The sequence below is a fragment of the Abramis brama genome, assembly GCF_963993115.1.
Source record: "Abramis brama genome assembly, chromosome: 23".
Lineage (NCBI taxonomy): Eukaryota > Metazoa > Chordata > Actinopteri > Cypriniformes > Leuciscidae > Abramis > Abramis brama.
The window spans coordinates 21234061-21259097 of NC_139985.1; the positions used below are offsets into that span (position 1 = coordinate 21234061).

The 25037-nt window shown below is 40.3% G+C and overlaps 1 long non-coding RNA gene across 1 annotated transcript; it reads left to right on the forward strand.

Annotated features, from left to right (window-relative positions):
• The first annotated feature begins 5643 nt into the window (after positions 1-5643).
• Positions 5644-14653, forward strand: LOC311073934. Its single transcript, XR_014604230.1, has 3 exons — positions 5644-5706; positions 5847-5890; positions 14500-14653. It is a non-coding gene; the product is annotated as an uncharacterized lncRNA (long non-coding RNA).
• The last annotated feature ends 10384 nt before the right edge of the window (positions 14654-25037 follow it).

Here is a 25037-nt window from a genome sequence, read left to right on the forward strand (position 1 = left end):
TCAGATAGTCCTCCTCGAAAAAAGATCATAAGGCATTGTTCATCCATACCGGTCAAGCGAGCCAGCTCCAAAAAGTCCATGACGTATTCCTCTATGGACCGGTCTCCCTGACAGAGACGCATAATCTGTGCTCCTGGATTCATGGTTGGTCGTCGCTGCTGGATCTTGGTTTGGCGAAGTTTTCTGTCACGAAACTGCTCCGAGACTCGAAGGTGAGATCCAATTGCAGCTTTATTAAGGGGCAATCCAGACACGTAATCCAATAAACAGGCAATGGGTCAAAACACAGGTAGACAGTCCAAACAAACAAAACAAAAACAAGACAGGCAGGGGTCAGAGGCAAGAGAGTAATCCAAGGAACAGGCAAGAAATCCGAAAACCAAGAAACAAGAAAACCAGGAAAACGCTCAGAGTTGCAGTGTGACACTAAACAAAACTTCGCAGTGAGTGATGGGGTGAACCAGGCTTATATGGGGTGAACTAAACAAGAAGATGAGATACAGGTGAATGTGATAATGAGTGCTGATGAGTCCAGGCAGAGAATGATGGGAGATGTAGTCTGTGAGTGAACATGAGAGTCTGGTGTGGAGTGCCCTCTGGTGGCTCTCAAGGGCACTCCAGCTGGTGACCATTACATAGCCCCCCCTTTAAGAAGCGGATTCCAGACGCTCAGAAAAACAGTCCAGGAGGGTGGTGGAGCAGAGGAGGACCCAGGGGCGGGATGGAGGGCCAGGCCTGTGAAGTGGAAGAGGACCTGGAGACTGCGGCAAGACGGGAGGCCAGGGCGGATCAGGCTGTGCAGGCGACCAGGGCAGATCAGGCTGTGCAGGCGACCAAGGTGGATCAGGCTGTGCAGGCGACCAGGGCGGATCAGGCTGTGCAGGCGACCAGGGCGGATCAGGCTGTGCAGGCGACCAGGGCGGATCAGGTTGTGCAGGCGACCAGGGAGGAGCAGGCAGTGCAGGTGACCAGGGAGGAGACGACCCTTCAGGCGGCCAGGGAGGAGACGACCCTACAGGCGGCCAGGGCGGAGACGACCCTGCAGGCGACCATGGCACAGGAACAGACACCGGCTCAGGAACAGGAACAGACACCGGCTCAGGGACAGACACCGGCTCAGGGAAAGGAACAGACACCGTGGCAGCGGCTATCTCTGCTGAGGGCTCAGGTTCAGGCGTGTCGGCGGCCATCTCTGCTGAGGGCTCAGGTTCAGGCGTGTCGGCGGCCATCTCTGCTGAGGGCTCAGGTGACGTGGCAGTGGCCATCTCGTCCAGAGACACTGGCTCGGCGGTGGCCATCTTGTCCGGGGACACTGGCTCAGTGGAGACCATCTTGTCCTGAGACACTGGCTCGGCGGCGATCATCTTGTCCTGAGACACTGGCTCGGCGGAGACCATCTTGTCCTGAGACACTGGCTCAGCGGCGGCCATCTTGTCCTGAGACACTGGCTCGGCGGAGACCATCTTGTCCTGAGACACTGGTGCGGCGGCGGCCATCTTGTCCGGAGACACTGGCTCGACGGAGACCATCTTGTCCTGAGACACTGGTTCGGCGGCGGTGGCGGCCATTTTGTCCAGAAACACTGGCTCAGCGGCGGAAATCTTGTCCAGAGACACTGACTCGGCGGGCGTGACGTGAACAGTCTCTGGCTCGGCAGAAGTGACGTGAACAGTCTCTGGCTCGGCAGACGTGACATGAACAAGCTCTGGCTCAGCAGGACTGACGTGAAGCTCTGGCTCGGCAGGACTGACGTGAAGAGATTCAGGAACGGTGGCTATCTTAGGATATGGCCCTGGAACGGTGGTCGCGGCAAGACGAGACCCTGGGACGGTGATCTCGGCGGAACGAGACTCTGTTCGGGCGGCCCTCTTGGCAGTACGTGCTGACATCAGCGGTGGATCTGTCACATTGGAAATAAGTCCTGGACGCCCATAGACCGATCCGGTGGCAGGCTTTATGGTTGGCGTGACGTGAAGATCAGGCTGAGGGGATACTGCTGGTTCACGGAGCTCCTTCTCCTCTACCACGCCCACAGTAAACGATGAGCCGCTCAACAAAAGGGCCAGGTCCATAAAGTGCTCTAAAGTCCCGTGAGGATCATGCAAGGGCATGAATGAACTGAGCGGTTCAGATAGTCCTCCTCGAAAAAAGATCATAAGGCATTGTTCATCCATACCGGTCAAGCGAGCCAGCTCCAAAAAGTCCATTACGTATTCCTCTATGGGCCGGTCTCCCTGACGGAGACGCATAATCTGTGCTCCTGGATTCATGGTTGGTCGTCGCTGCTGGATCTTGGTTTGGCGAAGTTTTCTGTCACGAAACTGCTCCGAGACTCGAAGGTGAGATCCAATTGCAGCTTTATTAAGGGGCAATCCAGACACGTAATCCAATAAACAGGCAATGGGTCAAAACACAGGTAGACAGTCCAAACAAACAAAACAAAAACAAGACAGGCAGGGGTCAGATGCAAGAGAGTAATCCAAGGAACAGGCAAGAAATCCGAAAACCAAGAAACAAGAAAACCAGGAAAACGCTCAGAGTTGCAGTGTGACACTAAACAAAACTTTGCAGTGAGTGATGAGGTGAACCAGGCTTATATGGGGTGAACTAAACAAGAAGATGAGATACAGGTGAATGTGATAATGAGTGCTGATGAGTCCAGGCAGAGAATGATGGGAGATGTAGTCTGTGAGTGAACATGAGAGTCTGGTGTGGAGTGCCCTCTGGTGGCTCTCAAGGGCACTCCAGCTGGTGACCGTTACACTATTAATAGAGATGGATACTATTCTTAAATTTACGCATCAAAAACTGTTGAATCAGGACAAGAAGTTATGTTTAGAACCTTTAGATCTGTAAGGTGGCAATTTCTTATGACGGTGAATGATCAGTATTACATTAGCCCACAACTATTATCCAACATTAGAAATGTTCAGATGAAAAACGGTGTTGCCAGATTGGTTTGTTTTACAGCCTAATTGTTTAAAATCCATGCAAAATTATATAATTAACACCCAAATAAATCTATAATAAATAATACAAATTAATTAATAACTACAACATTATTGTGGCTCATCACAATATGAAATGATAAATAATTTGTGTGTTCTTTCAGAGGCTATTTAGGAGGCTACAGTGAACCGTGCAACTGTAAAATTATTTTCCATTTCTGTCCTTTGCCTTAAAATAACAAAATTCCACTTGGCCAAGCCTTTTTTTTATCACACATAGTGCAACCCAAAACCAACCAAATGGCTGGAAAACTATCCAGTCTGGCAACATGTAGAATACTGGTGTAGGCCTAAAATATAAAGTGTTCAATTCTGAATTGCTTTTTTCTTTCTCATCAGGTCCTTCAATTTTGCCTGCTCTTTATTCTAATCCCCCACCACACATACACACACAGAAACACACACAATAAAGGCACTTTTAAGAGCCATGTCTGTCTTATTTATACCTGTCTGTGCTGTAGTGTAATTGTCAGTCTCTCTCTCTCTCTCTCTCTCTCTCTCTCTCTCTCTCTGAGTCTCTCTGTGTTGTTTGTTTTTGTGTATATTTGTTGTCTAGTCATGGCAAGGCACAAATTCAGGCCCTGTCCTACTTGCCAGACTCCCAATCAGGCAAGCAGGAAAACTTGTAATGTCTGTTTTGCAAGCCTGTCCACCAAAAAGAAAATTAAAGAAAAAGTGGTGTCACTTGATAGCCAGTGGGGGAAATCTGTCCTTAAAAGCAGAAATGCTGGGCGTATAATTGATTCTGCCCGTATTGCAGTAAGTAAAAGTGTTAATATTTCATAAATTAGTGTTACGTGAAGTGAAGCTGAAAGCCTGTGTTTTCACATACTGAATATCAGACAAATACCAATGTGATCTGGCCTTTACTAACATAGTCATACATTTCATACATGGAATAATCCATCTTTACCTATAAATTGTGCTAAAGAGTAACGATAAGTTGTGTTCTCTGTCACCTAAGTAAGTCGTGATGGCAATGGCAGAAACTGCAGAGTACCTCTGGCCTTATCTGAAACTACAGTTCAAGAGTAATGTTTCTTGCATTGTACTCCAACTCCATTAAATATCCTTAAAATAAAATTGCTTTATATAGTACTGATGTTTCTAATAATTCAGTGGGTTTAACCCACTGTGTGATAACTGCTTTTGTTCATTTCAGGTGAGTAAACTTGAAGCTGTAGGATACAAGCCAATTTTATTTATTGGCAAGCCAGATAAAAGGTCTTCAAATAAATGGGTTGCAGATATAATTACCCATCTGCACCCCACTCCTGTCACTAAAATTCTTTTGGAGAAGATGCGGAGGGCCTATGAATTTGAGTTTTGAGTTTTGGTTTAGAAATTATGAATATTTTAAATACATGTATATTTCTTTGTATATATGTACAGATTTTAAATAAAAGTAAACTTGTATTATAGCAACCTCCACAGCACAGCAACCAGAGAGTCAAATGGTGCAGCAAGGCGGAGAGTCAAGCGGCGGTGGAGAGTCAAGCAGTGGTCGGAGAGTCAAGCGGCGGAGAGATAAGCAGCGGAGGGTCAAATGGCGGAGAGTCAAGCGGCGGCGGAGAGACAAACAGTAGCGGAGAGACAAGCGGGGGAGAGTCAAGCAGCGGAGGGTCAAATGGCGGAGAGTCAAGCGGCGGCGGAGAGTCAAGGGGCGGAGAGACAAATGGCGGAGAGTCAAGCGTTGGAGATTCAAACCAAGGAGTCTGAGACTGTATTTGTTCTTAACCTTGTTCCTCTGTCTTCCCCACTCTCTCCAACCTCTCTCTCTCCTACTTCCTATTCAACTTGTACAACTATTCTTCCTTCACTTACTTCCAAACTTCCACTGCCATGCTCTAAGTCTTTGCGACAAATGAAACAGACAAACACCTCTACCTCTTCACACTATTCTCCCTCTGTCTCTCCTCCATCTCCGTCTGCCTCTTCCATTTCCACATCTTTGAGTCAGGAAGGGCCACGTGTGAAGAACAGAAGAAAAGGTAACTTTTTGTATGGTACATCTTACTCCACACTGTTAATAAATTTGCTTCCAGTCAGAGTTGACTTCATGTAAATTGGATTAATTCGGCTAACCGGGTCATTGGTAGCCAGTTCACACAGTATTTAGTTATTTAGCTGTGGCCAATGTCCAAGGGCTGTGGTTCATGTCAATCCCTGACTTAAGGTCCTTCCATTCTGAGTCCGAAATTTTCATATGCGTTTTTCCGTATTCGTCATTCGGTGTCTCTTTATTGTCAAAACAGCATTTAAAATTCTTGCTACTGATCCGAAAAATGCAGAAAATCGAACCCGATCCGATTTTTTTTATGACGGATGAACGTTTCGGAGGCAGTGTGTAAACATGATTGACAAAACATATTTATTCGTATTTATTTTTTAACGTGCGAAAATTTCAGACGCAAATTTCAGAGTCAGTGTGCAAGGACCTTTAAGCTAGGAGGACATTGGGAAAACCAATCCTGTACATTTTGCTTACAAAAACAGGGACAAATTTACTTTGACATGAATGGAAAGGACTGCATATCACCTCACATGTGAAATGATCAATTTGGACTGATTCAGCTACAAAGCATGGCATCATGGCTTAATAAACTTTCTGTGTCTTTTCATCATTTAAGGTTGCCGAAAATGTAGTAGGCAGAAGGTTTTCCTTTTTGATCGAATAACTGGGGAACGGATAAATGAGGTAAAATGTGTTCTGTTAGGCTGCTTTCTTGTCTAAATGACTGATTCTGACCTTTCAAGGATAATAAAACAATATGTTATGCCCTATTCAGTGATTTCTTAAACAGTTCAAATAATTATTATTCGTGTTTGTGTGTGTAGGGGAAAGCCGAATTGAAAGTCCACTGGTTGCCATGCACTGTGTGGTAAGTCATGTTATATTAATTATTTAATTCCATTGCAATGATGCAATGCAAATTAGTTTATTCCATGACTAATACGATGTAGGCGAAGTTCAACTGGTGTCTTGCAAGCAGCGTGGAAGTTCATGTCAGTGTTGTCTGTGACAAGAGAAAACTCCCTGGTCCTGTAGTTGATCCTGTCAGTAAATCATCCTCTGAGGTAGCCTTTAGAAAAATTGGAGGTCGATTGTCAGATTGTCAAGCAAATAGTGATGAGGTGGAGGCATTTGGAAGAGCTAGATCCGGCAGGTAGGCCCTTGTAACCTTTAGGACATGCATTCCGATGATGAAAAACTGAAAAATATGAAAAATATCTGGACTGTCTTTAGTCTGGACTGAGAGAGTGTGTCTGAATTTGGAATGCTCGGAAGACTATTCCATAATTTTAAAGACAAATGGGAGAATGATCTACCTCCTTGTCTTTATTTAGAATATTCTATTTGTAAGATCCTGGAATTTTGTGATTAACACAATGGATTGTAGGTAATGAGGAGCTGGACCATTCAGTACTTTCTGAGTAATTAATAGAATTCTAAAATGAGCTGACAGATAGCTAATGTATGGACAATAAAATGGTCCTGATGTGATCATGTTTTCTGTTTCTAGTAAGTACTCTAGTGGCTAGCTCTAGCTTATTTATTGAGCCTGCAGGACATCAACTCTGTAATGCATTACAAAAGTAGCAGTGTTTCATGCACACATAAATTAATCTTTCGGCATCTGAAACACTTATGTGTCATAATTTAGTATGGAGAACCCTGTTGTACATGTGCTGGAAATGTGATTTTCCTCATCCCACTAATGGCAACTGAATCCCTCTGTTTATCAGAAACATTTTGAAATAAGTAAATTTTGAAATACATGGCTTTCAATGTACAGGAACTGTATGGAAAATTGTGTAACTAGAGCTGCCAGACAATTGTAGTTTAGTAAAAAGTACAATATTTTCCTACTACTTGTCTGGCCTTAAAATTTATAATACAGAATTTGTATCGCTTCCACGTAGCCACGCGAACCGGAATTATCCCGACAACGCTTTATCTGTAGAGAGGTAAAGGGAGGGGAGGGAGGCCTTCACAGGGGAGATACTAGTTGACATTTCAGGACTGCGCTGTCACAGTGTCCAGGCGCAGGTCCTTCATCAGATCTGGATACAGCCTGGATCCGGCGGACTGCAGTAAACCTCGGGATAAACAGAGAGACTAATATTAGCGTAGACGCCATTCTTCTTATGATGTAACAAGTACATCAGGATTTATGGGAAGTGTTCCCGGTTCCGGCTGACCTAATCTATGCAGCCTAACATTGAATTATAAAAGTCTGTAATGTGGTATGTGTTGTAGATGTGTTTTTAGTCTAGCTTTGAACTGTCAGAGTGTGTCTGCTTCCCGGACAATGTTAGGAAGACTGTTCCATAGGTATTATCAACTGGCCGGAATTTTGAGATCGCAATAGACATGAAGGACTATAATGCGTTAAGAGCTCACTCAAGTACTGCAGAGCTAAACCATTTAGTGCTTTGTAAGTAATCAGCAATATTTTAAAATTTATACAATGTTTAATAAGAAGCCAGTGCAGTGTTGACAGAACTGGGCTAATATGGTCATACTTCCTCGTTCTGGTAAGAACTCTAGCTGCTGCCTTTTGGACTAGCTTGTTTATTAAGCGTGCAGGGCAACCACCCATAATAGCATTACAATAATCTAGCCTTGATGTCATGAACGCATGGACTAATTGTTCCGCATTTGTCAATGAGAGCATATGATGTAATTTAGATATATTTTTAAGATGGAAAAATGCGGTTTTACAGATACTAGACACGTGACTTTCAAATGAAAGATTTGTATCAAAGAGCACACCCAGGTTCCTAACCGATGACGAAGACTTGACAGTATTCTAGATTATAGATTATACGGTCCTAGTACTGAGCCTTGTGGTACGCCATACTGAACTTGTGATCGATGAGACATCTCTTCATTTACTGCTACAAACTGATAACGGTCAGATAAGTATGATTTAAACCATGTTAATGCAATTCCACTAATGGCAACATAATTTTCGAGTCTATTTAAAAGAATGTTGCGGTCAATAGTATCAAATGCAGCACTAAGATCGAGTAACACTAACAGAGATACAACCACGATCAGATGATAAGAGCAAATCATTTGTAACTCTAATGAGAGCAGTCTCAGTACTATGGTACGGTCTAAATCCTGACTGGAAATCCTCGCAGATATCCTTTCTTTCTAAAAAGGAACATAGTTGTGAGGATACCGCCTTTTCTAGTATCTTTGACAGAAAAGGTAGATTCGAGATCGGCCTGTAATTGACTAATTCTGTACGATCAATTTGCGATTTTTTTAACAAGCGGTTTAATCATAGCCAGCTTAAAAGTTTTTGGTACATATCCTATTGACAAAGGTCGGTATAGGGTCTAACATACATGTTGTCGATTTAGATGATTTAACGAGTTTAACGAATTCTTTCTCTTCTATAGCTGTTGAGACTCAGAAGGCGGAGACAGATCCATGTGCAACAATTTATTAATAACGTAAAAGTAGTAGTGAAGGAACTCAAAACAGTAGTAAAGGCGGCAGGCTGAGTCGATGTAAACCAGGCGTGAGTTCGGGGCTGGCAGCAAGCATGCAGGTCAGTGACAGGCAGAAGTTCGGGGCAGGCGGCGAGTATCAGAGTCAGGTCACAGGCAGAAGTTCGGGGCAGGCAGCGAGTATCAGAGTCAGGTCACAGGCAGAAGTTCGGGGCAGGCGGCGAGTATCAGAGTCAGGTCACAGGCAGAAGTTCACAGGGCGGGCTGCACACAATCAGAGAGGTTAGTTCAAGCGAAGGTTCAGAATACCAAAGTAACAGGGGTTTTTTCAACAGAAGCTCAGACATGTAACACAGGAGTGAGACAATACTTCGCAACAGACGCCGAGATGACAAGCTAGATATAGGCTTGAACTCAGAGTAAATTGCTGACAGGTGGAAGGTAATCAGAGCGCCAATGATGCATACTCCTCCTAGTATGCATCATTAGTATTCAGGGGAAGGCGCTCGAGACCGAGTACTGGGGATCTCACTAGACGCCGTAACAATAGCAATAAGTTAATCAAATTTTTCCTCAGGGAGACTACAATGCACTGCCTGATGTGATACTGTAGTAGATGGTTGCATAGTTATAATTTTCTCTATGATGTTATCAATCTTATAAGTGAAGAAGTTCATAAAGTCATTACTGCTGTGCTGCTTGGAAACTTCTGGGCTTGAAGCTTTATTTTCCGTTAGTTTAGCCACTGTTTCAAATAAATACTTAGGGTTTTGTTTATTTTCTTCTAATAGGGTTGAAAAATAAGCAGATCTAGCAGCTTTTAAGGTCTCGCTGTATGCAATCAAGCTCTCTTTCCATGAAATGCGAAATACCTCTAGTTTTGTTTTTTTCCAGTTGCGCTCCATTTTCCTGGCTGCTCTCTTAAGGGCCTGAGTATGCTTGTTGTTCCACGGCGTTGGACTATTTTCTTTAATCTTCTTTAAGCGCAACGGAGCAACTGTGTCTAAAGTGCTGGAAAAGAGAGAGTTAAAAGTTTCTGTCGCAATATCGAGTTCTTCTAAGCCAGGGGTGGGCAAACTACGGCCCGCAGGCCACATACGGCCCGTTAGGCTGTTTAATCCGGCCCGTCAAGTATTTAATAATAATAATAATAATAATACATTTTATTTATAATGCACTTTACATTTCAGCGAAATCTCAAAGTGCTACAGTAACAAGAGTACTTGAGTACTTGCAGTACTTGAGTGAGCTCAAAATTAAAAAATTGTCTTAAGATCGCGTTCATTTTGCCTTTTTCTTGCAATACTTTGCGTTTTATATATATTGAGTTGCATATATTTGACAGTCGGAATATCAGGTATTTTATGCCATAGCTAACAAATGTAAAAAAGGAAAAATGACATAAAAGCAGATCATCATTCATTCAGCGCTGTTGTGGCTGCCATGTCTCATGTAACAAGCAATGACGCGTCACCATGGAAACCAAACAGACAGCGACTTAAGCGCATAGACTTGTTGCACGTTAATGTTTTTTCCTTTTTTGGAAACTCAGAGAAAAAAACGTGTGATAACCTCGTTAACCTCGTAACCGCTTGCACACCTGTTTAGTTTTTCCTTTGATTTGTCTGCTATTTAGTTTCTTTGCTCCTCTGGATTTGTGGATGTATCCTGACTGATTCCGTTTACCGACCTTTATCGCCCGGCTTTCGGCTACGCTCCCCTGTCTGCCATGTAACGTTACAGAACCCGGTTTTGTTCATTAAAAGTTCTGATCTGCCTTTGCTTTTTATGTTTTATTTTATTATACTTAAAATAAATTTATATATTCGTTTATTTTGTTTTTTTCCACAAATGCATGACTTTTGGAAGTGCAAATTGATTGCCATATGCAGTTTTAATAAAGTTGAATTAACGTAACCTTCTGTCATTTTTACTAAGTGAACACTTGCAGGTGTTTTGTTTCTAATTTACTGTTAGGCCCATTAAATAATAATAAGGATAAACAATATTTAAAAAGTATAGGCTATAATTATCTAACATCTGACTAATTAAAAATTAACCTCAAAACATAACATGCTAAATGGGGGATATCTAAGTTAGCATAAAAAATGTATTGTCAGAATGTCGTCTCTCAGTTGTTGAATTTCGCGCAGACGTTGCCACAACCTAAATGTGTTTGCTCAGCCCGATCTCATGAAAGTGCGAATACCACGAATTGTATTTGTAGTGCTTATGATACGCAGTTTTCGTGTGCATATGATACGCACTTTACGGCGTGTAATAGGCATGCACTCCGCACCCCTAATCCTAACCAAGGGGTTTACAGTGCGTAGCATATGCACGCAAAAAAAACATTTTTGCCATATAAATGGCACGATAAATAAAATTCGTGGTATAGATGCACACTTTCATGAGATTGTGTTTCATAATCTGCTACTGGGCAGGTGTTGTGCCGAATTTCGACCCCCTGCCAAATTATTACCCCCCTGATGTTTACACGAGACTAGATAATGATCTGAGATGTCTTCGCTCTGCTGCATAATTTCAACGGCATCAACATTGATTCTGTGTGATAATATTAGATCTAGAGTATGATTACGACAATGAGTAGGTCCTGACACGTTGTCTAACTCCAATAGGGTTAAGAATGTCTTTAAATGCCAGTCCCAATGCATCTTTTTCGTTATCTACATGTATATTAAAATCACCAACAATTATGACTTTATCTGCAACCAGTACTAACTCTGATAGAAAGTCAGCAAATTCTTTGATAAAGTCTGTATGGTGCCCTGGTGGCCTGTATACAGTAGCCAGCACAAATCTCAAAGGTGATTTATCATTTACTCTATATATTGCTATATTAAGCACCAACACTTCAAAAGAATTATATTTGAAACTAGACTTCAATAACTAGTAATTCTAAAAATATTACTATAAATTACAGCAACACCTCCCCCTTTGCCTTTCAGACGAGGTTCATGTTTATAACAGTAATCTTGCGGGGTGGTCTCATTTAAAGTAATGTAATCGTTTGGTTTTAGCCAGGTTTCTGTCAAACACAGCACATCTAGATTATAGTCTGTAATCATATCATTAACAATAAGTGCTTTTGAAGTAAGGGATTGAATATTCAGCAACCCAAGCTTTATCATTTGCTAATTTGTATTATATCTGTTTTTTATTTGTTAAATTTTTACCCTTAGATGGGTTTGGAAGTTTATTGTATGCCCTAATTCGGGGAACAGACACAGTCTCTATATGATGATATCTAGGTGAAAGAGGCTCTATGTGATGGGATTTATCTGACCTTGGTGACGTGAGACAGCTAGCAGACGGTCGGTTTAGCCAGTCTGTCTGCCTCCTGACCTGAGCCCCAGATTGTCATGTTTGAGCTCTAAGACTATGTGTCATATTACTAGAGAGAAGAGCAGCACCATCCCAGGAGGGATGAATACCATCTCTTTTCAACAGGTCAGGTCTGCCCCAAAAACTTTTCCAATAGTCTATGAATTCTATATTATTTTGCGGACACCACTTAGACAACCAGCCATTGAGTGAGGACAATCTACTAAGTATCTCATCACTCCTGCGAACAGGAAGGTGGCCAGAGCAAATTACAGTGCCTGACATCGTACTTGCGAGTTCACACACCTCTTTAAAATTAATTTTGGTGATCTCCGACTGGCGGAGTTGAACATCATTTGTGCCGACATGAATAATAATCTTAGAGAATTTACGATTAGCATTAGCCAGCACTTTTAAATTTGCTTTGATGTCAGGCACTCTGGCTCCCGGCAAACATGTGACTATGGTGGCAGGTGTCTCTATTTTCACGTTCCGTGTAATAGAATCGCCAATAATTAGGGCACATTCAACAGGATTCACAGTGGGTGTTTCACTGAGAGGGGAGAATCTGAATCTAATCGGAACAGAAGAGCGGTGTTTTGTCCCGCGACTACAGCGTCTCACCATCACCCAGTTGCCCTGCTGCACGGGCTCTACTACAGCTGGAACCGAACAATGTACAGAGTTCACTAAGCTAGTTGCATCCAAAGCAGTATCTAAAGCCCTTACGCTCTTACAATTAACCTCGATTAAAGCTTGGATGCGTGTCTCTAGTTATGAAATCTTCCCCGTCAGCTTTACTATCTCCCTGCATTTATCACATGTAAATCCTGTGCTGACAGAGAAGGATATGTTAAACATGTTGCATGAGGTGCAAGTAACAATAAGAGGAGAAGATGACATGACTTACCGTGTTTGTTGACTGATCCTACTCACCTAAGTTGTTTGATGGACTCGTAAAAGGCGTGAGCACGTGCGGAAAAAAATAAATAAAGAGCGCACGGATGGCACGCTAACAGCTAGCGAATTACTAGCGTGTTGTGCTAGCAATAACGATTTAGATTGAAGCTAGCGATGTCAGGTTAATGTGTGATGTTGAGTAAGTTATATCTAGCAGTATAAACAACAAGGAATGATAGTAAATAATGATTCAAAACAGAAAGATATACGAAGCTTACAGACGCAACAGCAGCAGAAGACAGGAGCAATCGATATAAGAAGTAATGGGATAGTTTTTAGAAAGAAATCTAATTACACTGTTGAAGATGTAATTAGTAGCTGGAAATAAAAAAAAAATTGAAAAGTAACTTATCCAACACTTGGGTGTTGTGAAATAAATGAAGAATGTTTATAAACAACTGGACGTCCCAGGACGTATGTCATTTATTGTTGTTAATTTTGTGAATACGTGTGCGTGTTATTGTGTTTCCCTGTTGACCAACAACCTGCTGGGAAATTTAGTTCTTGCCTGTTCTCCTCTGTTCCTCCCTTGCTGCGTTCCAGTCCAAAATTGTCATGCCCTTCACTTGCTAACTTCCCTCCGTCTCGTTCACTCGGATGTACATCATTGCGAGTGCCCACTACTGGCGGAAACTGCAGTGGGCTGAATTGGAACGTCCTAAGCCCTTGATCACTTGGAATCAGCTGTGTAGTTGATTTATTATTTACATTTGTTTTCCCTTTAAGAATTTGTTTAATGCAGCATCCAAATGTATATATGGTGTTTGGGTTGTTTTCAGTTAAAAAAATTAGAATTAATATATCATAGAGTTGTTTGTTGTGGTGGTGATTAGACGAGATATGTGAGCTGTGTCCCAATGTGAAGGCTGCATCCTCCGAAGGTCGTATTTGAAGGCCGATTGGCCGTATTTGAAGGCCGATTGCGTCACAGCGGCGCGACGAAGGACGTCCCAATTCAAAGGCTGCATCCTTGGAAGGTCGCATTTGAAGGCCGATTGCGTCACGCGGCTCGATGAAGGCTGTCCCAATTCAATTCTGCATCCTCCGAAGGAGATAGCTAGCGAAACCAGAGTTAAAGTTAATTATAAACTTCATCTTAACTCCTTCGTCACCATTGCATGGCTTCATTTGTCAGGTAGTTTTAGGCAAAACTTGTGGTAATAACGTTAGTTTAACGACCCATTTGTAATATTTGCACTAGTCTATCTCACTTGTGTATTATAAGAAATATCGCTCACCCTATAAAGCCTAAAACAATAAGAAAAGCAGTAGATAATGCAATGGGGTTTCACTTTTATGTGTTTTTGTAGTGCTGTCATGCAAGCTATGTGTTTTTAACCAAATTTGAGTATAGAGAAATATAAAGTATATTTTGCATGTCTTGATGTGGCATATTTTGCAGTGTTAACAATGCACTTAAGATTGCACCCCGTGTTAAGTACCTCTTTCTGCTTTTTTAGAAAAATTCAGGGAAAAATGGGTCTGGGGAACGTAACTCCCATACAGGCACAAAATTATATATATATATACATATATATATATTATTTTGTGCCTGTATGGGAGTTACATTCCCCAGACCCATTTATATATATATATATATATATATATATATATATATATATATATATATATATATATAAGAAAATTAATACACACATCTTTGCTGAAATGTATTGTGCTGTTGTTGTTAACAAGCCATGGTTAATTTGCTCTGCCTTAGGATTGCAAGTGTCCTGGGACAGGTGAGGGTGTGAGTGGGAAACCCACTGCTGAAACTTGGCCCTGGTTTGTCCTCATGGATGAGGTGTTGGGACAGAGGCATTGCACCAACCCCCTGTCCTCATTGCCTCAATCCCTGAGGACAGACCAGGGCCGAGTTCAGCAGTATGTGACCAAGAAGAGGAGGAGCCAGAGGCAGCAGCACCAGCACCACGAAGAAGGCGAGACAGAGAGGACGAGTTTTTGGACTTGATTAGAGAAGACATGGGACTGCAGAGGCGAGGAGAGCACTGGAGAGTAGGGAGAGGATGGACAGGCTGTTTTCTCTTCTTGAAAGAATTATTGAGAAATATAGCCTATATATATTCTTGTTTAACTTTTTTTCACCTATATTTTTTAAAGGGAAAAAAAAATCTGTACATTTATTTATTTTTATGCAACTTTAAATGCGTTAATAAAAGAGAATTCGTTGCTCTGGACATTGTTTATTTTTGTAATGACAGTCATAATTTCTACATGAAACAAATTCTTCTATACCTTTTTTTCCCCCAACTATTTACAACATACGTTAAACATATCAAAATCAACAAACATTTAAATTTACAGTACATAAAATAAGAAATATGATGTAGAGTTTTATTCAGCTGAGTGGGAGACCCTGGTGTGCTGCTGGACCGGGATGGGCTCCACAAAAGAGACCCTGGTAAGGCCTCCTGCTGGTGGGACATCATCCGGGATGGTCTCCAGAGTGTTTGACTGCATATTTCCACTATCCACTAAGTTGTCTACCAACAGGTTTGCAGGGCTGACTCATGGAATAAATATTGAGATACTTTATTACACTAAAGTACTTTTAATAACCACTAATACCGCATTGGCAAAAAACTACTAGTCATATATTTTAAACCTTAGTTAAGCAATTTTTTTTTTTTTTTTTTTTTTTTTTTTTCATTATCTTGCATACTCTAATGTACTTAAGGTATCAAGAGTAAAAGTAAAGGAATTCTGCAGGGGAAAAAAACCTTGTCAGGGTTTTTATGATGTTTTGCTTTTCTATTACTGCATGTTGCATTTTACTTCTGAATATTTTCAAGGTTGAAAGATTTAAACTATATACTTTTGTGTAGTTTAATGTAAAACAATGCATCATATTGTAAAATAACAATTTTGTAGTGTTGCTGTCCCGTGTGGGAAAATTACTAAGAGTTTTAACAAAGTATGTAGTTCCTTACATACCACCACTGGTTATTTTGAAAATAAAAGTTACAAAATGTAGGCCTATTGTCACAATATTAACAAATTGTTGCTAACTACAGCTCCGTCCCATTTCAAAGGGCGCATCTGAAGCGCTCGGACCGGTCTAGCCTACGGAGGATTGTTCTTGTCGCCTAGCAACAGTGACTGACAGCTGCCGATGATGAGCGGGAGTAACATTCGCACTGGACTTTTTATATTCAACTGGGTTTTATATTCAAATGGGGTTAAAAACCTGTGTAAATATCAAGGTATCAAGGTAAGATATCTTTGGCTAAGCCGAAAGTATGACCTGAAACATCCTTAATACCATGTTCTCCAGTAAAATATAAAACATAAAAATGACAAAAGCCAATTCTGGCTCCATAGCATATCAAATGAATTGTCAGGATGGCAGCATACTCTCGCATCGTTGCTTGGCGCCTGGAGCGGTAATCGGGAACACCTGGCTGCGCAATTAGGAAATCCTACGGAGGCTACATGGTGCGTCCTTCGGAGGACGCATAGGCTGCATCCTTGAAGTCTTCAGTCCTTCAAAGGATGCAGCCTTCACATTGGGACACAGCTGTGGTGACGTCACAATCGTACTGTATTGTGGGACATATAGGTGCCTGAAGTGTACATATGAAGTAGACTGGGTCTGTCCATATAAACTTCCCTCGTCCACTTCATGGAAGTGGAACGCACTTCAAAATGGCGGCGGGATTCCTCCGAGGGGAAGTGCTTAGGGAAGTTCGCAAGTGCGTGTCTAAAAGTAGACTGGAACAGCACCTGTCTTGCGCAGGAGCCTAATTGATACCACCTGTTCCTCGTCAGTTTGTGGAGAGAAGCTTGCATTTAAACAGAGGGAACTGGCTGTTCGCCAGAGAGAGCATGGCCTGTCTGCTTTCCCAAACTTTGCTGAATGTTGTATGCTTTGAGCATTTATGCTTCTTTAAGAAAGTCTGTTGTATCTAGTGGTGGGCAGAAAGTGGCTTTGTGGAACACTGAAACAGTTGAAGCAAATGTGCCGTATTGTGTCGAGGCTTCGAAACAATCTGACACCCGTCTCCACGGTTACCCCTAGTGGTCAGAACAGTGTAAATGCAACAAAAACCCAAGCCAAACATGCATAAAAACACCTTTTACAAATCTACTGCAAAAATTTTATTGAAAGTAAAATCTTTCAAATGCAATTATCTAATCATCTAATAAGATTATCAAGTGTCTGTATGGGTTTGTTTTGTTTTCTATGAATGGCTCAGCTAAACAGGCCAATAAGAGACTATTAACTACCATTATTCATTTTACAGTATTTCACAATTGCTAAAACACTAAACCCCATTCTCTGAACCCAATGCTCAGTGGCCTAAACCCATTTGTCGAATTAGTCACTCTGTAGGCAAAACCTTAAACATGTTCAGGTAGTTAAGACACTGTTTGCAAATCTCATCCACTCTTTTTGCAAAACTCTAAACACATTCTCACTCACTAAAACATATTTTGCACTGTGTTGCAAAATGGTAAATACATGTGCCAAAAGTTAAACACAACTACAACACCGCTGTCATCGTTTACACACAACAACTCAAAATTGTTCACACTTGTTTTTAGTGATGTGATCAAATCAGTTTTCTAGAATATAAGCCAGTTCAGAGTACACAGGGGGCCCAGGTGCGTTGAATGTTGATTCCAACAATGGATGGAAACAATGTGAGAGGCAGAGGAGGACGAGTTCGTGTAAGAGGTGGTGGACGAGGAGGAAGAGTACAAAGACAACGAAGAGCAAGATCAAGAATAGTAATTTCAGATCAAATTCGGGCAACTGTGATAGACCATGTTCTTGTTCATGGAATGACAATGAGGGAAGCAGGACAAAGAGTACAACCCAATTTGAGCAGATTCACTGTGGCCACCATAATCAGGACATTCAGAGAAGAGAACAGGTAAATGTATTGTTTTTCTAATTTGTGCGACTGAAAGTTTACTGTATACATTTGATACAGTGCATCAGTTTGTCAGGGGACTGGGGAAAAAAGAAAAAAAGATTTACAATACATTTTACATATGAATGTGATGTCCATTAGCCTACTATTGTTACTGTATGTATACATTTGTAAGAGCATTTTCCCTTTAGTAGAATTGCAAGACTACCAAATGAGGGTGGAAGGACTCCTTTGTTCTCCCATTAGCAAGAGGCTCTCATTGACTTTGATTTTGCAATTGCACAATATTTTGTGTAATACGCTTTTCATTTAGAGTTGTCTTTCTTCTTTGGGCTTACTTTATTTTTATACTGAAAATACAGACATTCAATACTGCATTACTTGCAGTACTTACAGTATGCAATATATTTGCTGTACTGAGTTGTGAATTATTTACTTTTATTTATGGCAAAATTATTTTCTATATGCAATAAACATTTTTTTCTCTGTAACTACATGCCCTGGATGCTGTGTTCTCAATTTTTTGATGTGGTGTCTAATGAATGCTGATGAGTGGTTATATATTGACTGGCTGTGTTTATGTTTTGAAAGCATTGTTTGATTTTGAGCACAGATCAAATGGTTTTGAGGCAAGTGTTTGATTTTGCCAGAAGAGTCAGGGGTTTTGTGAATGTAGTTTAAAGACTGGGTTTTGTGTTTAAAGTTTTGAGAATATGGGTGAATGTTTCAAGAAATGTGTCTTAGCAATTGTGAAATACTGTAATTATACTAATGTCTAATTAAAACGTCTACAAATGTATAAAACTGATCAGAGAACCCAGGTAAAACCCACAGACACTTGTTCATTAGTTCTCAGTGACTCCTCATGATTCATGGGTTGACAGAGATTATCACCCCCAGCGGTAAACCATTGACATTTCGAAGTGTTTCGAAAAAGTTATGATTTAATGAAGCCTCGTTTACTGAAATCACGTGACTCTGGCAGTTTGATACACTCTCTGAACCATTGATTCAGAACAAAAGATTCGTAAAGGTTCCAATGCTTCATGAAGCAGTGTTTTGTGCCACAGTTGTATCTGCTGTAGTGACAGAAAGCTTGGTGTGGCCCATTATTTTTGCTTGTTGATGCAGTAGGGAGGTGGGTGGCACTTTTTTTTTTTTTTACTAACCCCTGTTTTTGGGATAGTAATGTAGTCAGAGAAGAGATTTGTTGTTTATTTGATATTTGTTCCAATAGCTTAATTAGACTCCCTTACTCCCAGGTACCCTTATGAAAAAGATGTTTATTCAAGTGTTCTGTCAGTATACTTCTTTTAAACTAAAACTAAGAAAGTATACTTTCAGTCTACATTTTATAGACTTCTCAGAAATATACTTAAAATTACACTTAAGTGTACTTGACTTATAGTGAGAGAAAAGTCCAAGAATATTTGGCCTGTACTTGTACTCAATATTTTGATTGAATAATTATACTTTTAAGTATATCTCAAAGTATACTTGGCTTGTAGTTGTGTTAACTCTTTTGATCGAGTAGCCTATTAAATATACTGTAGCGCCCCCTACCCTTAACAGGGCGGAGCACCCAGGTTCTAACAATGTCTCTCGACTTTATATTAATGTCTTTCCTATTACCCTAGTTGGCTACTGTAACCCAGATGAAATATATTTATACTCTTTTAATAATATTCTTATACTGAATGGAAATTAAACAAGAGTGAAAATAAAATAAAATAAATGAATAGTGTATTAATAAACACTGGAATGGATTATCAAAAGTCAGAAATGTATATTACTTTTGATAAATACCTCTTAATACCCGTTAAGTGCTTTCCAGTATAGAAAACGACCTTTAATACCTCAAAATGAATGCAGTACACCATAAAAATTATTAAATCACAAATAGAAATATCAGTATACTGTATGAGATGGTAGACACTGTATGAATGAGATGAGGAAAATCAGTACCCCCACACCTCACTTAGTTGGTATAAAAAACCAAAACCAACAGAATAAAACACAAAAATAACAGAAAAACAGTCAATATAAAAGCATGGGCCCACACACACAACAGTCAAAACAACCCACCCCGTTGCAGGCCTGTAACGTTGCTGGGAGCGTTGTGGCCTTGAAAACAGCAAATGGCCTCTTCACTCGACTGAGCCAAAATAAATCAACAGATCACCTGAACTCCTGATAAACGCAGATGAAAACAGATGAACTCCGCGATGTTCCTCCTTGGAAACGGCTGATCGTCCTGTAGTCCCCTACCGGCAGTCAGCAGAACGGCGGCGCGGTTCTCTCCACTATGTCAGCGGGGATAAGAGCGCGGCCTGGTCCGGATCCCGGAGCTCTAATTCAGTCACAGAAATCAATCTGTCCTCGAAATGAACTAAACTCAGATGACTATTTGCGGTCAAACTCCAGTTAGCCGTCTGGTTTCTCACTCTCAGTCTGAATAATGAACGAAGCTTCGTGCTGCTCTGGGAAGCAGCCTCGGAAAAATAACCTTACTTTAAACTCAAGTATAAAACACAAGCAAAACAAACAAAAGTCTTCACAACACTGGATATAAGTTTAACACACTAATTCAGTCGTTAAATTCACTCTCTTTTTTAGTCTTCACCTCACAATTCACGGAACTCTTTCTCTCCCGATCGCCAAATCTCCCTCTCCCCCCTCTCTCCAATCAGAAAATCACTTCTCTTCACAGAGGCGGGAATAAGTCAAAAAATAACCAATCACCAATAAATGAACAAACATGCTGGGCAAAGCCACGTTTTAGCATCAGAGCCATAGAGAGAAAGAGTTGCGACACTCTTTGATGTCGCCGCTATGGCTGTCACGTGGTTCATGTAAGCCCCAATAGTTCCAAAACATACGCTGGCTGTCATGTTCTTCTATGGGACAGACAGCAGCGATTGCATTATTGAACGGTAAAGATAAAATAAAACACACACCCAAGTACTTTTTCAGCTGTCATTGCATTATTGCATTTTGTTAATGTCAGTTTTGCATTTGGAGATAAGTTTTAGGCTATATTTTTGGAGGGAAAAGCTTAGTGTTCATGTTCGCATGGGTAGTAGCACTGGCTTTAGCGACTCTAACTTAACTTTTCCATATCATTCATCTGATGATGGACGTCTCATGATATTTATTTTAGCACAACTGGGCTGTATTAGGCTATTGATTCCCGTGATTTTGCTTATAAATTTTGATTCAGCCATTAGCCTACCTTCGTGATCACGCAAAGAGGTCTGCCGTGGCGGTCCGTTCAGAATTCGCTTAGAAGCTAGCTCACTTCTTCTGATGAAAGTGGCCACCCCCACAACGTGAAACATGATCATGTTAAGACTAAGAATATTATTTTAAGATTAAGCCATACACATTATCAAAACTATAACAGATTAAAAACGAATTTAAGCATGGCTGATACAAATTAAGGTTTTCAAATAAAATATTTTTTATTAAACAATGTATGACAGACAACAAAAATGTGTGAGTGTGTGTGAACAAGAAAAACAAAAAACAGGGGCAGGTGATCCATGAAACAGACAGGACTGGTGATGGCCATAACAATCCTAGAGGTCCAGCATTGTTCTCACAAGCCGCTTCACTCAAGACAATAAAAAATAATGAAAAGTTAGTATATCCCAAAAAAATTTTATTAAATAAAAGTTGCTATAAAGGTGGCAGCGATTAATTACCGAACTCTTACTGTCACAGCTGACGAAGTCGCGCTAGCTAACTAGCTAGCAGGCAGTGCTTGAAAATTGGTTGAAACAACCAACATAAAATATAAATAATTACGCTGTGCATGTACAAATGAAGACCAGTATAAGCATCGCAAAGGGCCTCTGATACAATATAGACAGTTGACAATTCAAAAGAGGTCGATATTTCAGCAACTTAACTACGCGCAACTCGACGCGCAGCAATGTAAGTGAATGGGGTCAAACGCCCAAATGACAGTGTTTGGAACTAATCCGATCTTCAAATCCCGGAAGTAGGCGGTTAAAAGCGCCGCCATTTTTTACAACGGAGGTCTATGGGAGTGTCGCAACTCTTTCTCTCTATGGCTCTGGTACATCCCAATCAAACTTTATAGTTTAGCGTAATTCTTAAAGGGGCAGTATATCAACTGAACACACAGACACTATTATGATACTATCTGAATCATAAAACTTATAAATACTATTTAATCAGTAAATAGCTGTTAATGAATTTAATAATAACCCTCACTGGGTTACAATACTTTTACATAGTTTTTCATATACAGTCTTATTGTTTACATTGTTATATTGAAAATATTGATTAGAATATTGATATTTAAAACAGATGTTTCTAATTCTGCGTATCTGAATTTTTTGTGTAGGCTTGTCCAGGTAGTGGAAAGGAATTTACTCTAATTCTATTTTTCCCCACCACTGACTGAATTTTCCAGCCATCCACTCTTATACGGTAGGGCACTATGACACTGTAACGTTTGGTTCACAAAGGATGATGAAGACAACGATGATACAAATAATAAGAGGATTTATTCCAAAATGCGATAAGCCAAAATGCGATACAGTGTGCACATAACACAAACAATAACTGACAGTGAACACAGAACAGAGAGGAACTTAAATACAGGAAGGAATAAGGAAGACAAGGTGATAACAGCTGAACATGGTGAGTGATGATGATGATGATCGCTGGCAGGTGCGGGTAATGGAGGAGTGAGTGCAGGTGTGAGCCGGAGAGGATGATGGGACATGTAGTGCAGACGGTGACTAACAGGTGACTGTGACAGACACATCTTCTACTAGTACAGAATCTCTGGATCAAAACACAGGAGAAGAAGAAGCTGAAATAAGTGATAGAAGATTGCTCACTCACATGTAAAATAACGTGATCATCAAACATTAAACAGCATGTATATCAAAACTATTTAATGTTACCAAATGAAATGTCGAACCCATGAAGAGCAAATGACTGTGAAGCTTTCGGGGTGTAGGACTCGAGCTACACCATCTGTTCTAATCATCGTTCTGAATCTGATCAAGGCATAGTCTTTTGACAAAAATTTGGTTTTTCTCAACTTTTTAGTTTAAAATGTTGCCTTTCTGTATTAAACTTACCGACATTCAAGTGTTGAAAAAAGGGTGCATGAAGCTAATAAAATTAAAAATTAGTTAAAGTACAGTTAAAGGTATTTTTCAAGTATAAAAAATAATACATTTGAACATAGTAGTGTACTGAAAGTGCAAAAATAATATATAAATAGTAAACTATAAGTATAATGTTATGTTCACTTAAAGAAAACTTACAAGTATACTTGCAGTATTAACTACTAAACTAGTACTTACTGAGAGTACACTTCAGTGTGTACTTTCATAAACTAAAAAAAAAATACTACTTGTATTAAAATAGTAACTTTTATATACTAAAAGTGGGCCAATTTAGTCTCAAGCAGTATTGCAATAGTACACTTACAAGCTTACAACAAGTACACATTGATATTAGTATAAAGTATACTTAAAAATATACCTGAACATTACTTAAGTATACTTAATAAAATTAACTTGAAGTATACTTATTTTTCATAAGGGTAGCTTACCCTTTTGTTTGTTATTTTGGCTTTAAAACCCTCCTGGGGCCTGTACCATGAAGGTAGCTGAACAAACTCGGGGTTACAGGATTAGTTTTGAGTCGACAAAACCAAACCGATGCAATCAGGCTTTATTGGTACCATGATGCAGCTCATCAACTTTCTCTGTCAACTCAGGCTTTGATCCTTTAGCTATGATTACTCCACGCGCGCGTGCACATAAAAGAGTGACGTCGACACTGAACAACCAATCGCGGGTAGAGCTAGAGCGATATATTTTTCCGCGGAGGAGCAAGAGATAATCATTCAGAATTACGATGCATTTAAATATGTATTTCAAGCTCGAAACAATACGGTCTCTGCTGCCAAAGCAAGAGAAGACTGTTGGAGAAAGATTGCTGATGGTTAATGTGTAAGTTAAACAAATACGTTCTATATTTATGTAAAATTATGTATGTATGTAAATGTATGTGTAGCCTATATGTGTAATATAGCCTATTTTTATAATATATAAAAAATGTGCATGTATGTACTAAAATTTTAGTATGTATGATTTTTAGATGCAACCCCAACTCCAAATGTTCTTGGCAGCAGATAAAGACAAAATATAAAAATATAATTCAAAGTGGTGAGTATTTACCACAACCTTTTATTACTTTTGTGAACATTTTATCACAAACACTTGTTTGCAGCAAACAGAAATAAAGTTAAATTCAGAAAACCAGAATACACTGTGGCGCAGGAGTTGGCTCTGACTCTGAGTAGGCAATAAGGGACGGGCGATTATGGATGGGATTACAGGTGCTGTACAATCTGACCCTGGTGCTGGCTCCTCTAAGCAAGTAACACTGGGTACGTGTGCAATACATTACTACTTTTAAGTTTTAAATATGGCTGACTGTATGTTCTGCAGTAGAGGGAAATACAGTGTGCCTGTTGAAGCCAGCACACATACACACACACAGTCTCCCACACGGAGGTCAGTATGCAGCAGACAGAACACCAAACATAACCTGAAGACACTCTGTCTGTGTGTTCTCAGACAGTTGCTGATGTGAAAAAGCACTGGGCTTTTTATTATGTCAAACATTTGAATGTGTGGCATAAAAAAGGGACTGGCCCTTTTATTGTAGGATTTTTCACAACCTGCCCCGGAAACTGAGGCCTCTACTCAATGGGCTTCAGAAGAAATGTGAACAAGGTAAGGATTTAAAACCATTGACATAAATTACAGTCAGTCCTGTGTTTGTAGGAAGTCAAGGAACTTTTTGTGATGAATGAATAAATAAATTAATTAATTAATTCAAATAAAATCATTCTCATCAAATTCAATGATTCTCATCATTCATCAAATCAAAAAGTAATATCACCCCCTGGCCCCGCCTTCACAAACACGCGTCCCGACTTTATGTTCTCAGTCAAGGTTCTCCTGTCTGATTTAAATGCATCTACACCTATGATCTACACCGGTTCACGCATGCAGACAAAGTCATTCCTCCCTCCCCACTGAACGCCAGCGATTACTAATGCGTGAAATGCACTCACGGTGGTTTAGCGCGGTAAAGTTAGTTTTAGATTCGATATTCGCCGGACATTTGTTTTCCCTTTGTATTATATATTTGTTTTCATTTTGTATTATACTTTATTATTTATTATTATATTATATTTATACCTGAGAATGCTTTGACGCGTTTCCACAGCGCATGATGCCTCAAGGGAACGTCTGCCAATTCCACCAACTGCGTTAAACGTAGACTATAATTTGTCTTA